General features: G+C 39.7%; 1 protein-coding gene across 31 annotated transcripts in view; it reads right to left on the bottom strand.

The window, feature by feature from the left end:
- The window catches only part of DTNA (dystrobrevin alpha), a 230,251-nt gene that overhangs the window by 99,210 nt on the left and 116,571 nt on the right, over positions 1–14,470 (bottom strand). Inside the window, exon 1 of one of the 31 annotated variants that reach the window (XM_051612650.1) lies at positions 10,760–10,779. The exons of the other annotated variants lie outside the window; for them this stretch is intronic. The gene's annotated coding sequence lies outside the window, so the exon portion shown is untranslated. Of the gene's footprint in view, positions 1–10,759; positions 10,780–14,470 lie in introns of those variants that run through there. 31 annotated transcript variants of the gene reach the window in all.

Genomic DNA, 14,470 nt, shown 5'->3' with positions numbered 1-14,470 from the left:
CCTTTCTGCAGAGATAACAGATTTCAGTAGAGTGCTTTACAGAAGTGGCCACCTCGTCTCTGATCTGGAGGCAGATGGAGTCCTGCTAGCTTACAGGTATCAGGGAAGGCTCACATCTACCTGCAAAATACGATGTACCTTAAGATATGCCAGGCCTAACCTGTGTTCCAATTAGACAGCAAGAAATAATATCTTTTGTACCTGGATCAGCCTTGAATCTCTGCCCATAAAAGATGAAAAACCCAGCTTGAGTTGTCCACTCCTCTCTGTTCTTAATCTAACTCATAGTAGGAGACAAATTTGCTCTGGTAAATGACCAGAACTTGCAGGACAGGTGGGTTAATAAAGCCCTTTGACAAGATTACATCTTTTACCAGGCAGAGCAGTTGAGTGAGTACTTCAGAGCAAATACAATTTTAGATTAAATTCTATTATCTGTAGAGTGAGTCACAGGCCTTCACAATTTTCTCTGACTTCTCCTGTATTAAGAATTTTTCTACAAAGAGCGTGAAACTGATTTTCAGACTACTTCCTGTTCACATTAATTGACCAAGATTGGGTTATTTTTATTTTGGCACAAAGATTACATCATGTTTCAGTTTCTTGATACAATTTACATTTAAATCTTACAGTCTTTTCACCATTTATTGATGTGATGTTTTCATTCCACCATCGTTCTCTAACATTCAGGAAATCATCACTGGTCTCTCAGTGATTGCCACAAGCTTTAATGAAAACAAAAGGGGTGCAACTTTATTCTCCCTTCCCTATGGCCTTTTGGATAAAAATAATCCTTAGCTATTGCTTTTAAATATCTACAGAGCATCCATCGGAACATGCCCCACCTGTGACTTTATTCACCATGTAGGAGAATTTTCCCTGTGAAAGTGAAGGACAAAAAGGTATTTTTCAAATAATGGAATTGTACAGCAAGTTCTCCACTTCCTTCAGAGAAGTGGAGGGGAAAAGTGTCCTTTCAGTGGGGTAAAAATAATTAACTGGTTTTCCCTTTTGAGCAGCTCATCCTCCCCTTACTTTTCTTGTTGTTTATATTTATCCTTATATAAAATGTTCTCTGGACCTGGTAATAATTTTCCAGAATGTCCCATTATCACCCGAATCACCCTTTTCACTGCTGGGGCTTATGGGGATTAGCAGGCCTGACAAATAACTTTATATTTATATATACACAACTCAGGCCTCCTTGGAGAGAGAAGTAACTTTGTATTATATTCTTAAGACTCTGAGTGCACCAGATATTTCACAGATTTTAAAACAGCCTTCATCCCAAATGACAATCCTAAAATCCTCTGCAATGGGATGTATGCCATTAAGCTAATGAGAACATTAGTGGTGGCAGTATTTTCAGATAGATATCTTCTATCCTTCCTTTGCATCTTTTCCCAATAGAAGAAAAATTACAGATGATGCTCTTCAATATTGTTATTTTTGAGTTGACATTGATAGGAATTTACTCAACTGTGTCTTCCAAGCTTTTAATATGTATTTCAAATCTAGAATGTGCTACAGCTCAGGCTCAACTAATGCCATTGGTCATGGGGGACCACAGAGTGGCCTTCCAGTACCTGAAGGGTGCCTACAGGAAAGCTGGGGAGGGACCTTTTACAAGGGCATGTAGTGATAGGATGAGGGGGGATGGCTTTAAACTGGAAGAGGGGAGATTTGGGTTAGACATTAGGAGGAAATTCTTTCCTGTGAGGGTGGTGAGACACTGGCACAGGTTGCCCAGAGAAGCTGTGGAAGCCCCATGCCTGGAAGTGTTCAAGGCCAGGTTGGATGGGGCTCTAAGCAACCTGGTGTAGTGGGAGGCGTCCCTGCCAATGCAGGGGAGTTGGAACTAGATGACCTTTTAAGTCCCTTCCAACTCAAACCATTCTGTGATTCCATGATTCTATGGTTACAGCGAGGCAGGGATGCCTGGGATGTGCTCAGCTCAGCTGAGCATGGATGGCCGTGAGCATAACTGACTGCAGTCATGTTCCAGGATTTCTCATTGTGCCTGTAACATGGCAATTCACAGCAAAAAAAAAAAACAACCTACAATTTCTTGTACAGGGAAAAAGAGCAAATCACAAAGTCAACTTTATTGTACTTCACAAAACAGAACAAATTATCAGAGACACAATTTTGAAAAGTATTAACTAATGTAAACCCTTCCCATAGTAAGAATTAGATTACATTTGTCTGCTATTGATGTCTTCCACTATCTTTTTCCTCTCACTTTTCTCCCCAGGAAATAGCTCCTCCACTGAAGGTAGAGAGAATGCCTACTGTGCATCTAATTAAAATTCTTGTCACGAGCTAATTAGTAAGGTACCAATTAACAAGGTATTAAGTCTTCAATATATTACAGACATTCCAGAGCTGAAATTCCAAGCATAATGTTTGCAGCTTCTGAAAAAGATACTGTGAAGGTGTACTTTCTACCAGTGTTTCAAGCTGAAAACTTTTACGACACTATTAACACTTGAAAGGAAAAAATAAAGAAATAAACTAGTTTCAGAGAGTCATAAAATGGTTTGGGTTGGAAGGGACCTTAAAGATCATCTAGTTCCAACTCCCCTGCATGGGCAGGGACACCTCCCACTAGACCAGGTTGCTCAGAGCCCCATCCAACCTGGCCTTGAACAGTTCCAGAGAGGGAGTATCAATAGCTTCCCTGGGAAACCTGTGCCAGTGCTTCACCACCCTCTCTGTAAAAAATTTCTTCCTAATATCTAATCTGAATCTTCTCTCTTTTAGTTTAAAACCATTGGGCCTTACAGATTAATTTGAACTCTTTTTATTACAATTTCATCTTCACGCGTATCATGCATCAGAAGCATAGCTGGTCTACTTTTAATATACCTGTTTGTTTATAAAATCTGTGAGGGAATATAATATAATTTAGAAAGAAATGAGAAAGAAATGTTTTGTTTTTCTTTCTTTTTCCATTGCTGTTGTGTTGCTTTGATATATGAGTAATGTAATAACCTCTCACACTTAAGTTTTTTTCTTGTTTTAGTATTTAGAGGGTAAATACTGTATTTTATTAACCCCCATTTCATGTCATCCTTCTTGTAATTAAGTGTATGTCTAATTCTTGAGCTATCTCTATGCATGGTAAAAGCAATGCCTGCCACAATGACATCACTAGCTCCAAAAAGACCTCACAGCAACTGCCTGTCCCTGGCAAAGGAGCTCCTTTGGAGAGTTCCATACAGTTCATAGGAGTCTGTAAAAAACTCCCAACCTGACACACACACGTGCACAGCTTGATGGCTGTGACAAAAACTACCCTATTAACACTTCCACAAATCCCCAACTTGTTCGCCTGTGACGGATGAAGTGCCCTGGGGAGGCAGGAAACATGCCAGGGAGGAAAATCGTCTGCTGAAATTGATTAATTGTGGCATGAAAAATTTATGAAGTCCCATGTGATGGCTGTGACGCAGCCACGTGTGTGACAAAAGAGGTTCCAAATCCTGACCAGTGACATTCCTGATGGTCTTTCTGGTTGGATAAAAGTTGGTTTTCTCATCGGAGCAGGCACAGAGGAAAAAGACAAACATTTGTCTCTGCTCTGGTCTTGTCCAGTCGTGCTCGCTGCAGCTCTGAAGCACTTGGGAGCATTCTGGGATGCAACTTATAGCTGGAAGTTTTGCTCCAGGAACTAGTAAAACCAAAAGTGGATATCTTGAGACTTTCGGAAAGAGTATCATCATTTGGTAGAAATTATCAACCAGGCTCAAGCATCCTTTACTCTGAGCAGGCTGCACTTCCCTAGTGAGGAAATCTTCAACTCCTGATATAAACAGACATTTTTTTTCATCCATGAAATGTCAAATGTTAGATATTTGCTTTGGTATGTCTGGGAATTGGAAGTATTTGGATGCAGAGAAATGTGCTGGTTTCTCGGTGGCTATTTTTCATTCTGTTGACAAATCAGATGCTATTTTCTATGCAGCTGGACAATATTTAAATCCAGCTATGAGCAGACAACAGTAACATTTTTCAGCAGCACAGGCTTCTTGTCTGCCATTGCTTGGGACTGTTGTATCAAAATGCCCTTCAAGCACAACAAACTACTATTCCTTTTCAGGATTTACAAGCATCAGAAATTTTGACTTATGAAAATGAAAAAGTCTGCTAGGATCTAGCTTACAGTGATTTTATGAGGAACTTAAAATGTCTACTGAACAGCTAGGTTTGGAGTGCTGTTCATGCAGGATTCATCATAATACAGGAGAAGATCTTCCATAGATTTCTTCCTCTCCCATTTTCTCCCAGTTTAGCCCCGGTAGGTGGATGCTGCTCAGTTAATTAGAGAAGAGTTACGACTGCTTATTTCAAAGTGAACTTGGTCTGGAGAAAAGAGGGTTAAAAGGGACAGTGAGTGCTAGCTAAAACTGTATCTGCAAAGCCACCAACCTCAGCAATCCTTGAAGTTAATAACAAGAATCATGAAAGACCATTTCAGAGCCCTCTTCCTCTTAATGGATTTATTGGTGCCTTATGAATGTCTTGTTCCACATCTTTTAATGAAGCAGGTCCCTAATTGGTCTCTCAGCTTTACATTCCAGGACTAATCTTCGGCACTAAAACAAAATTGTTCAGTGCTCTTTCCTGAGGCTAGGTATAATTGCATAGCACTTACAGTGCTTGTTTGTATTTTATCTAGATGAGCATTTACAGTAAAGGAGGAAAATAAAAGCTGTTGATAAGCTCATCTCCAACATGAGCCTCAGCAAGGCTGCCTCTTCTTATTTTAGCCATATTTTGCAATTTTAATATTTTATAGAAAAAAAAAGAAAAAGTCTCTCGATTTATTCCTTTAGCAAAATGTATCTTTTCCAACAGATTTTTCATCAGCTTCCCTTCTGGGAGCTTTGTATCTGTAGTAGAAAACCATCAAAAATGCCTAATAAGGCACTCACTTCAATGCATTTTCATAACAGTCAATCTTCAAGGGGGTCTGAATGCTATGCAAATCTTATCTTGTTGTAAAGGCGTCCAGCAGTACAGAAAAAATAGGAAAATCTGAAGATGGAAAACATGAAAATCAAAATAGACTTACTTCATATTTAATACTGTACCGAATCAGAACTTTAACAGGGGATGCCAGGACTGTTTGTCTTCAGGTAACAAAAGAACGACCAGTCATTTTCCATGTGCACTAGGCATCATCGAGTTTAGGAATTCAAAATGTTATTGACAAGGCAAAAATATATCCACAAATAATTGGTCTTCTGCTTTTTTATGGGTGTTTGTAGAGCATAATTTTCAGCTTTTCTCTGCAACACAAAGGAGGACTTCTCTCGTGTAACAGAGAATCTTACTGCTCCAGACATGAAAGACATTTAAGAAAACCAGTACTTGAGCCTTACAATATATATGTGAAAGTTTACAAAACTGTCTTACAAGAATTGCTTTGATATATTTTTCTAACTGTGCTCTTTTGGAGTCAGCCTTCCTGGCAGTACAAGAAACTATTCTATAGGATAAAACACAGAAATAAAACTAACATCCAGTGCTTCAGATATGTTTTCACCCTTTGAGAATATAAAATTATCCAATAACATTATTTTGGTCAGCTCCAAAAAACTTTTATCCAGTGCTTCATTGCCATCACTTCTGATAAACAGTTCTAATAAACAGCAGGGATTGATTTTACCTAAATAGTACAAATTTAAATACAGCTTTTCAAAGTTCAATTCAAATGCTATTTTAAAATTATATTTGATATAAGTTTTATTAAATCTTTTAAAACAAATAAAGCAGATATTGATTTCCTTTATGCTCATGCATGATGTTTCCAAGCCATAGTTTAGCTGAGGGGTAGTTAGAAATAATCTCCACTAACAGCCTTTACTTATTTATTAAAGAATACATTCTAGACAAAGAAGAAAACTCCAAAACTCAGATACAAAAACTGATGATACACAATGCCAAATCTGTTTGTCAGATGTGTTAATCTTTAAATGGAGTTTTGCTATGCCCTATTCAGGGACCTGGATTTCACCCAAACACCCAGTTTTTTCCTTCAACACATGCTTTCTTTTTTACTGTTTTTCTAAAAAAGATGATCAATAAAGTATTGATCACCTCTAAACACTCAAATTTGCAAGTCTACTTCTTTCAGTTGGTTAGGCACAGAATCATTCATAGGGAAAGCTGTAATGAAACTCAAGGGGTAAAAAGTTACAAAGACTTTATCACAGGAATCATGTAATCGATATTCTGATACTTTGGTACTCTGGCCTTCTCTCAGGTCTTTTATTTGTCATTTTAGAGACACAAAGGAGGTTGCAGGATTTCACATATAACTAAACTCCTACTTAGTCAAAGGGATCTTTCAGTTCTTCTTGTGCTGCCATAATCAAATCCAAATTCATTGGAATGAGCTGTCAGTGATACAATCGTGTTGGGAAGCATTTCCTGGCTTCTGCCAATTTAAATAATACAAGTTGTCAGTTTATGTAAACAGGGATTTGATGATTATTTGCTGTAGGACAGTAGGTACTTTCATATCTTTTAGAATTACAAAAACATCTAAATAACCTAAATGGCAGCTATGGGAGAAGATATATTCCTAAGCAGTTGAAATTACTGAGATACTCTGTGCATACTGTGAAAATCTTTCACTAAAATTAAGTAGTACTGGGTAGTCAAACAAATTAGTTAACAGAGAGGTTGTTGGCTTTTGTCACCTTATCTGATCAAAGGTTTTGGCATCCAAAAAATGAATTGAATAGTCATTAATTTAGAGAAGTTGAAAAAAACATTATCAGCTTAGAAGAGTTTTCCATTATTCAACTGAGAACCAAGAAGAATTTAAGCTTTTCTCATCTTTATGCCAGAAACCCTTTGGCCTTTTCCCACTTTTTAATGTTCTGAAATATAACAAAAAGATTCATTAAAAAGTAGTCTGAATTATATCTAAACAACATTGCTAAAAAAAAGAATCTTGAAAACCACTCCCATGAAAATCCAGTTCTCTCCACATCTAATTATAGGAAAGGTGGAAAATAAATTACAAATTAAAGAATGATGAGGCACTGATTAAATTGTTCACATATATTCTTTCATAGTGGTATCTGTTAATCTGTCTTGAAGTTCAGTAAGAGCAGGCACTAGGACAGCAGAATGTCACTAGGATGGGAATTAATGAATCTATGAGCATATTTGGGTGAAGCACACCTTCTGAGACAAAAAAAAGCTTTGATTACTGAGTCTGTATGAAACTCACACAGAGGGAAATCAGATCCTTAATGCAAGTAAGAGCAGCCTACAGGCTGATCTAATTAATTAATATCTGAAGAAGGCTTTTTTAGCAATTAGCTATTGTCAAGGAATAAAGAAGATGAAGAGATTTTTGTCTTCTTTACCTGACCATATCCCTTCTGTGAGTGGCCTGATGACTTGGGTAAAAGTGACAAAACTTGATCATTTTCGTGGCTGCATTCACCTGAAGATTCTTTTAAAGCAGACACCAACTTGTCATTTTTAATTCTGTTTTCAAGTACTAGAGCACATTGAAGGACACACGTCTAAGTCTCTAAGTTTGTGGTGGGAAAACAAGTTCTACATGCATTGTTAAAATTATTTCACTTGGCAGCCTGAGCTATAATACTTTAGTCGTCAAGATACTCAGTAAAGATATCAACTACCCCAAAGTAAGAATGATTAAAATCAGTGTTTGTACGTTCTTGTTCCATAATTGCCTGCCTCCATATCCACGGATAATGACACAAGCAGTACTTTTATACAGCCATTGTATCCAACAGAAGAAAAGAAACAGCAGAAAAAAATCCAAGGAAGGAGATGTCTAAATTTGTAAAAATTGAAGTGACAAGAAATTGCAGTCCAATGCAAACAGTTCTGAGCCTTCTAATGGTGAATGAAAGGCAAACTCAGAAGTTCAACAAAAGCTTTCTTTAATCTGCAAAGCCTTTACACACACACCGAAATCAAAGCATATGCTGGAATTCTAGTGTGCTGACCAAGTACTTAGCTGAAGGGGAATGGACTGCTAAACCAGACTTAAAGGCTTTTCTATTCAGTCCTTAATAAATGTCTAACAAAAAGGAGAGCCTACAAACAGTGTATATAAAAGGAAATGTACTTGGAAATGGCACTTCAAGGAGGGGTCAGAATAGCTTCCAACATAAGATAAGCTTTAGTCATGTGCAGCGATGTGTCTAACAGACAACAAACCTCCTCCATATATGACGTGGAAGTTTACAGAGTACTGAGGTCACTTGAAAAGCAAAAGGAATTGAAGAGAAGGGTGTAAAAACCACAAGAATCTTTCCCCCTTTAATCCTTCTCCTCTTCATTAGTTGGATGTATGTTGTGATGCTATTAGGACACACTTATAAAAGTGAACTGTGAAGAGAACTACATTTTATGTCAGTTCGTACACTCCTGGTTATTCCTACAATATCCCACTACAGAAGGCTAGCATAAGCTTTTATGTTACAAAACTGTTTTTGATACAAATGCTCCCAGCAAATTTAGGCCTGAAGTTGCTGGACTACTCTCATACAATATTACCATGACCTTTCACATCAGTCTAGTTAACTCATTTTTGTGATTAATAATTTGTGTGCAGCTATTTAGTAGGAGCAGGAATTTTTGCAAAACTGTCCATTTAACAAATAGTAAATTGGGCATCTATGTCCTCACTACAACATCAACATGTAAGATGTAAGGCTGGACTGAAGGAAAGCTAATGTCTCTCCAGTCTTCAAGAAAGGCAAGAAACAGGACCGAGGTAACGACACACTGGTCAGCCTCACCTCTACCCCTGGAAAGATGATGGAGGTCATCTCTAAGCACATGGAAGAAAAGAAAGTTATCATGGGTAGTCAGCATGGATTCACCAAGGGGAAATCATGTCTGACTAATCTGACAGCCTTCTATGACAGTGTGACAGAATGGATAGATGCAGGGAGAACAGTGGATGTTGTCTTCCTCGACTTCAACTAGGCTTTTGACACTGTCTCCCATAACATCCTTGTGGATAAGCCCAGGAAGTGTGAGTTAGAAGAGCAGACAGTGAGATGGATCAAGAACTGGCTAAACAACAGAGCCCAGAGGGTTGTAATCAAGGGTGCAGAGTCCAGTTGGAGACCTGTGACTAGTGGTGTTCCCCAGGGGTCAGGACTGGGCCCAGTCTTATTCAACATCTTAATCAGTGACCTGGATGAGGGGATGGAGTGTATCCTCAGCAAGTTTGCTGATGATACAAAGCTGGGAAGATTGGCTGATACACCTGAAGGCTGTGAAGCCATAAAGTGAGATCTAGACAGACTGGAGAGCTGGGCAAAGAGGAAATTAATGAGGTTCAACAAGAATAAGTGTAAAGTTCTGCATCTGTGGAGAAAAAAACGCATGCAGTGATAATAGATTAGGGGTTGACTTGCTAGAAAGCAGCCCCATGGAGAAGGACCCTGGGGTCCTGGTGAACTACAAGTGATCCATGGGACAGCAATGTGCCCTTGTGGCCAAGAGACCCAATAGTATCTTGGGATGTATTAAGAACAGTGTGGCCAGCAGGTCAAGGGAGGTTCTCCTCCCCTCTACTCTGCCCTAGTAAGACCACATCTGGAGTATTGTGTCCAGTTCTGCACTCCTCATTTCAAGAGGCATAGGAATATACTGGAAAAAGTCCAAAGGAGGGCAACGAGGATGATGAAGGGACTGGAACATCTGACATACGAGGAAAGGCTGGGAGACCTGGGGCTGTGTAGTCATGAGAAGACTAAGAGGGGACCTTATTAACGTATATGAATATCTGAAGGGTGGATGTCAAGAATGGGCCAGTCTCTTTTCAGTGGTGCCCTGAGACAGGATGAGGTGAAAAGGCATCAAGCTACAACACAGGAAGTTCCACCTCAACATGAGGAAAAACTTCTTTACTGTGAGTGTGACAGAGCACTGGAACAGGCTGCACAGACAGAGCAGTTGTAGAGTCTCCTTCTCTGGAGACTTTCAAGACCCATCTGAATGTGTTCCTGTGTGATCTGCCCTAGGTTTCTGCTGCAGCAGGGGGATTGGACTCAATGATCTTCAGAGGTCCTTTCCAACCCCTATGATTCTATGATTCTATGAAGGCTGTGAAGGGCTGTAATGACTTAAAACAATTCCAGAAAAAAACCCCACCCTTATTTCAGGAGGCAAAGGATGACAGGAAATGAAACCAAATGCAAACGGAAAAGAATTGACAGCTTGATATGCACTATCAGCTAGTTTATTTTTGCAAATAAAAAACCTAATACACCAAATTACTTTTAACTTAATTAAAATCTGACATTATTGTATTAGGCAATATCATTATTACAATGGCGTAGAGAAGAAAATGAAATACAATATAATTATGTAGCAAATAGTCCCATACACTAACCCAGAACAGAAAGCTAATGCTTCAAATATTGAACGCAAAGATAATGGGTGGTGATGCTTGTAAACAGACGCAGCAGAACCAGGCTGCTACATGTGATTCACCAATCCTGCCCTTTCTTCTCAGATATGCATGTTGCTTCTAACACTAGTTGGACACTGCTAAACTCAAGTTACTGTTGTGTATGTAAAATGTGCTTGAAGAGGAACATTTTTAGTAAAACAGTATTAATTATAATGTGAAAGAACATTTAGGTTATGAAAGTCCCTCAAATGCAGCATAAACATTTCAGTTGCTAGAAATATGCTCACAAGCAGCTATTTGTCAGGAGAAATTTCAGTGTCCTGAATTTACCTTTCCCAAGGCAAGGAGGCAATGTGAAGAAAGCCAAGGGAAGCCCAGAAGAAGCATGGCTAATCAGACTGGAACTGAAGGCTGCAAAGATTCCTGATGTGCTCTGAAATGCCCAGACAGTAGTTAAAAGAAGTAAAATGAAGTTCATAGATTCATCTCAGGGTAGTCAAGACAAAAGACATGCTACTACACAAGCATTGCTCTAGGATGCACAGAATGCATCAACTTTTGTGGAACAATTACTTTTGTATCATTAATGACAGGTTACAAGAGGTGCCAAAATAGTCAAGACAGTTGCATTGTATTTTACATCTGTATGTATGTGCTTCTCTCATACTCCACCAAAGACTAAACTTCCTCAAACTAATTTTTCAATACCTCCTATGCTTGTAACAATATAATTTGCCTTTTATTTCTGCTGATGTCTATTATTCTACATAAATTTATTACAAACCAAACAGTTTACATTTAAATGCACACATAAAGTCACAATGAATGATGAACTTTTTACATGCTGCGTGTCTCCCATTGCCAGGAGGAATTACTAGTCCCAAGCCAACCTGTGCAGGGTAGTTTTTTACACTGGGAGAACTTTTATGGACTTCAGTGAGTCTATTCTACGAACGAATCACGACTTTCCTGTCCTAATGTCATGTTTGCATTTAGTAAGAGCTTCTTCCAAAGACCATTTAACACAGCAGTTCTAGGTGAACTGCAACCCCAATTACTGAACTCCCAGCTGTGAAGGTGCTGTTTCCATGATCCACCACACTTATATGGGTATTTCCCAAAAATCAGCAGCAATCAACCATGAGAAAGGCTCACAGCCAATAGAAGAAGTGGAATGGATGGTCAGTGAGAAAACAAAGTGACACCCTCCAGAAAAGCACGGGGTGTTAGGGCTTCCAGCAGCTTGAAAGACATGATATATTCTGGGAGAGAGAGTACCAATCCAGACTTTTACAAGCTCATTTTTATGTGGCATGTTTTGGTTCTGAGCAGATAAAACATTGTACAGATATGTTCAATGTCAGGTATTGACCACCTGTAACCATATACCACAGCAAACCAGCAGCTGCATCCCAGCCAGAGCTGCTGGCAAACTTGTGGCTACTGCAAGGGAAAAGCAAATTGGCCCACCAGAGTCAAAGGATTACATTAATCCTCTCAGAGACCAGTAACCTTCCTAGGCTTGGATTTTTACAATAAAATGTACTTGACTTGACTGTCACAGGTGAGAGGCACATTTATCTGGGTAATTACGACCAGCAGGTAGCTACAAACCACTTCCACCCTCAGAAGCACCATGCATAACCAGCCCTATACTGAGCCAGCAGCCAGCTGGCCCGTGGGATGATCCGACCACACAATGAACAACTGCTTTCAAAGTGGTGACCAGTTTACCTCAAAGAATAACAGAAACAGAGATGTCCACATAGTTATAAGTGCCACACCCCTGCCTTGACAAAACCACGTCCAGTTTGAACCCTTGTGGTAGATGAAGCCAATCCAATTGATCCAGAGGCACCTACACTGAGGTAGTTTAACTTGGTATTAAGCAGATTTGAACTAATTTCTAAAAACAAGAATAAGCGCATTTGAATCTCAGGTGTCATTTGCTTAATTCTGAGACCATGCCTAATATACTGAGTACTTTTGGTCTGCCTTATCAAATGCATCACATCAGAGCAGGAAGCAAGAGATCTTCTCCCTTCGTTTGGCTTTGATTCAACCACACTCAACTATTACATTCTAGTTTAGGCACCAAACTGTCTGGAAGCTATTGACAAGAGTTGAAGAAGCAAGGAGGAGAGATGGGGAAATACTCAGTGGGTGGAGACTGAAGGGCCTGATTTCTGGGAAGAGAGTAATATCCAATCTATACTTTTCTTAAATGGTGATGAACTGGGAATAAAATAACCATCTGCTGTTCATGTTGAGGAGAGAATTATTAGGTGTGATATACAGGGTTTAATTAGGAATGAAAGGATTTATATTTAAACACATCCAATCTCAACAGGGGACCTCTGAAGTGAAAGATGTATTAGGCTGTGGACAGCCTCTCAAGAGATGTGGTGAATGCCCTACAGTGTGTGGCTTTTAAAACTATCCCAATAAATCTTTGACATGTGTATTGTACACCCAGTACTGCATTTTCAATGAGGTGAAATGGAGACTTCAGAAGTGTTTCTGGACAAAATTCTCAGATGGTATAAAACAGCACATAGTAGAGTTTTATCAGCAGAGGCTCATCTACTGTTCTCCAGTTGGACATGTTTTTTCCTCTTACATATTTCATAACTCAGTTTATTACACTTACAACCTTTAAAACAGACCGAGAAGCTACATCCTATTTCCCCATTGCTCTTTTTGTCTTCACAATTATCTGTCTTTTGTCCCTTCTCTCAAAAACCATCCATATGCCTCTACTGACTTTTGATTTCTCAGACTTCTCGTGTTAGATCATGAAATTGTGATGTCCTACAGAAGACTGCTCAGCAACAGCTAACCATGATGTTTCTTGCCTCAGCCTGCAGTGAGCAAAGGAAAGGAGCAAACAGCACAGATGATTTTTGGGCCCTGGGCTCAGATCTCTTCCTTGTGTTGTACAGACACCAAAGGCTGAACCATGAAAAAGACAGGAGACTTGTCAAACTCCCCATTTACCTGTGAGAAAGATGACAATAATGCAGCACCCCATACATCAGTGAAGTGTACCAAAGACACAAGGTGAATAGGAGCAGGGCTAGTGTTCTGAAGAAGCTGCCCCTCCCTTTGAAAAGGGCGCAGGTAAAATCTTTTGGCCTAAGAGTCTCCTTAGATGTTCTTCACTTTCTACTAAAAGAAGTTCTGGCAGGTGATCTTTTTGAACTGGGCTAAATTAACTGGTGCTTTTTACAAGCTGGCTGAGCTACAGGCAGAACCCAAATGCAGCAGAACTTCCTAGAGCAAATTCTTTCACTTCTCAGATTATAAACTTGCTCAAAGACAGGGGTACACTTGCCCAGCACTCTGCAAAAGAATGCTGCCCACCCTCCCACCTTGGCCTTCAGTGAAGGCCTTTGCAATGTGCAAAGGGGAAAGGCAAACCTACATTATGGAAGGAGAAACAGTGGTCTGCCTCCATGTACCATCAGAAGTCAATAATAGGAGTTATTGGTTTTGAGAAGGTAGGAATTGAACTACAGCCAGGTACCCAAGTCAAAACCATTCAGTGTCTGAAACCTGAGAAACCCAGGTCTAGAGGCAGCCATGGTCAGAGGTGGGGATATGCACCAGGAAACCAGGTGAGTCCTGTGTAGTAGGATCACGGGTAAAGGCAAGAGAGAGCTGCAGCAAAGTCAAACAAAGGCACAAAAGTATTTCGGCAGAGGAGAACCAGGACTATGAAGAAAAGGGACAGGACTAATAGGTGAGATGAGTTAACACAGCATAATACACCGAGCAGCCCAAGAAAAACTGGAATTATGTGATACAGCTTCTGATGGGGTGAGTGGCCAATCCTTAGCTCCTCCCAGGCTGCATCTGGCCTGTTCTGTCAAGGAGACTGAATAGAAACTGATACAGGACTTGTCCCTCTCACCAAGGCTTCTCCTTCTCACCTGACCAAGACACTTCCAGAAAGACAAGTGTCCTTCACCCTTCAGTTGCAGGCTGAAGCCATGGAAGCTGTCACCATGTGCTGCTGCTCATTTCCCACAAAAGAGCTTG

The sequence above is a fragment of the Apus apus genome, chromosome 2 (assembly GCF_020740795.1).
Source record: "Apus apus isolate bApuApu2 chromosome 2, bApuApu2.pri.cur, whole genome shotgun sequence".
NCBI lineage: Eukaryota > Metazoa > Chordata > Aves > Apodiformes > Apodidae > Apus > Apus apus.
This window is presented reverse-complemented; position numbering and strand designations above follow the sequence as displayed.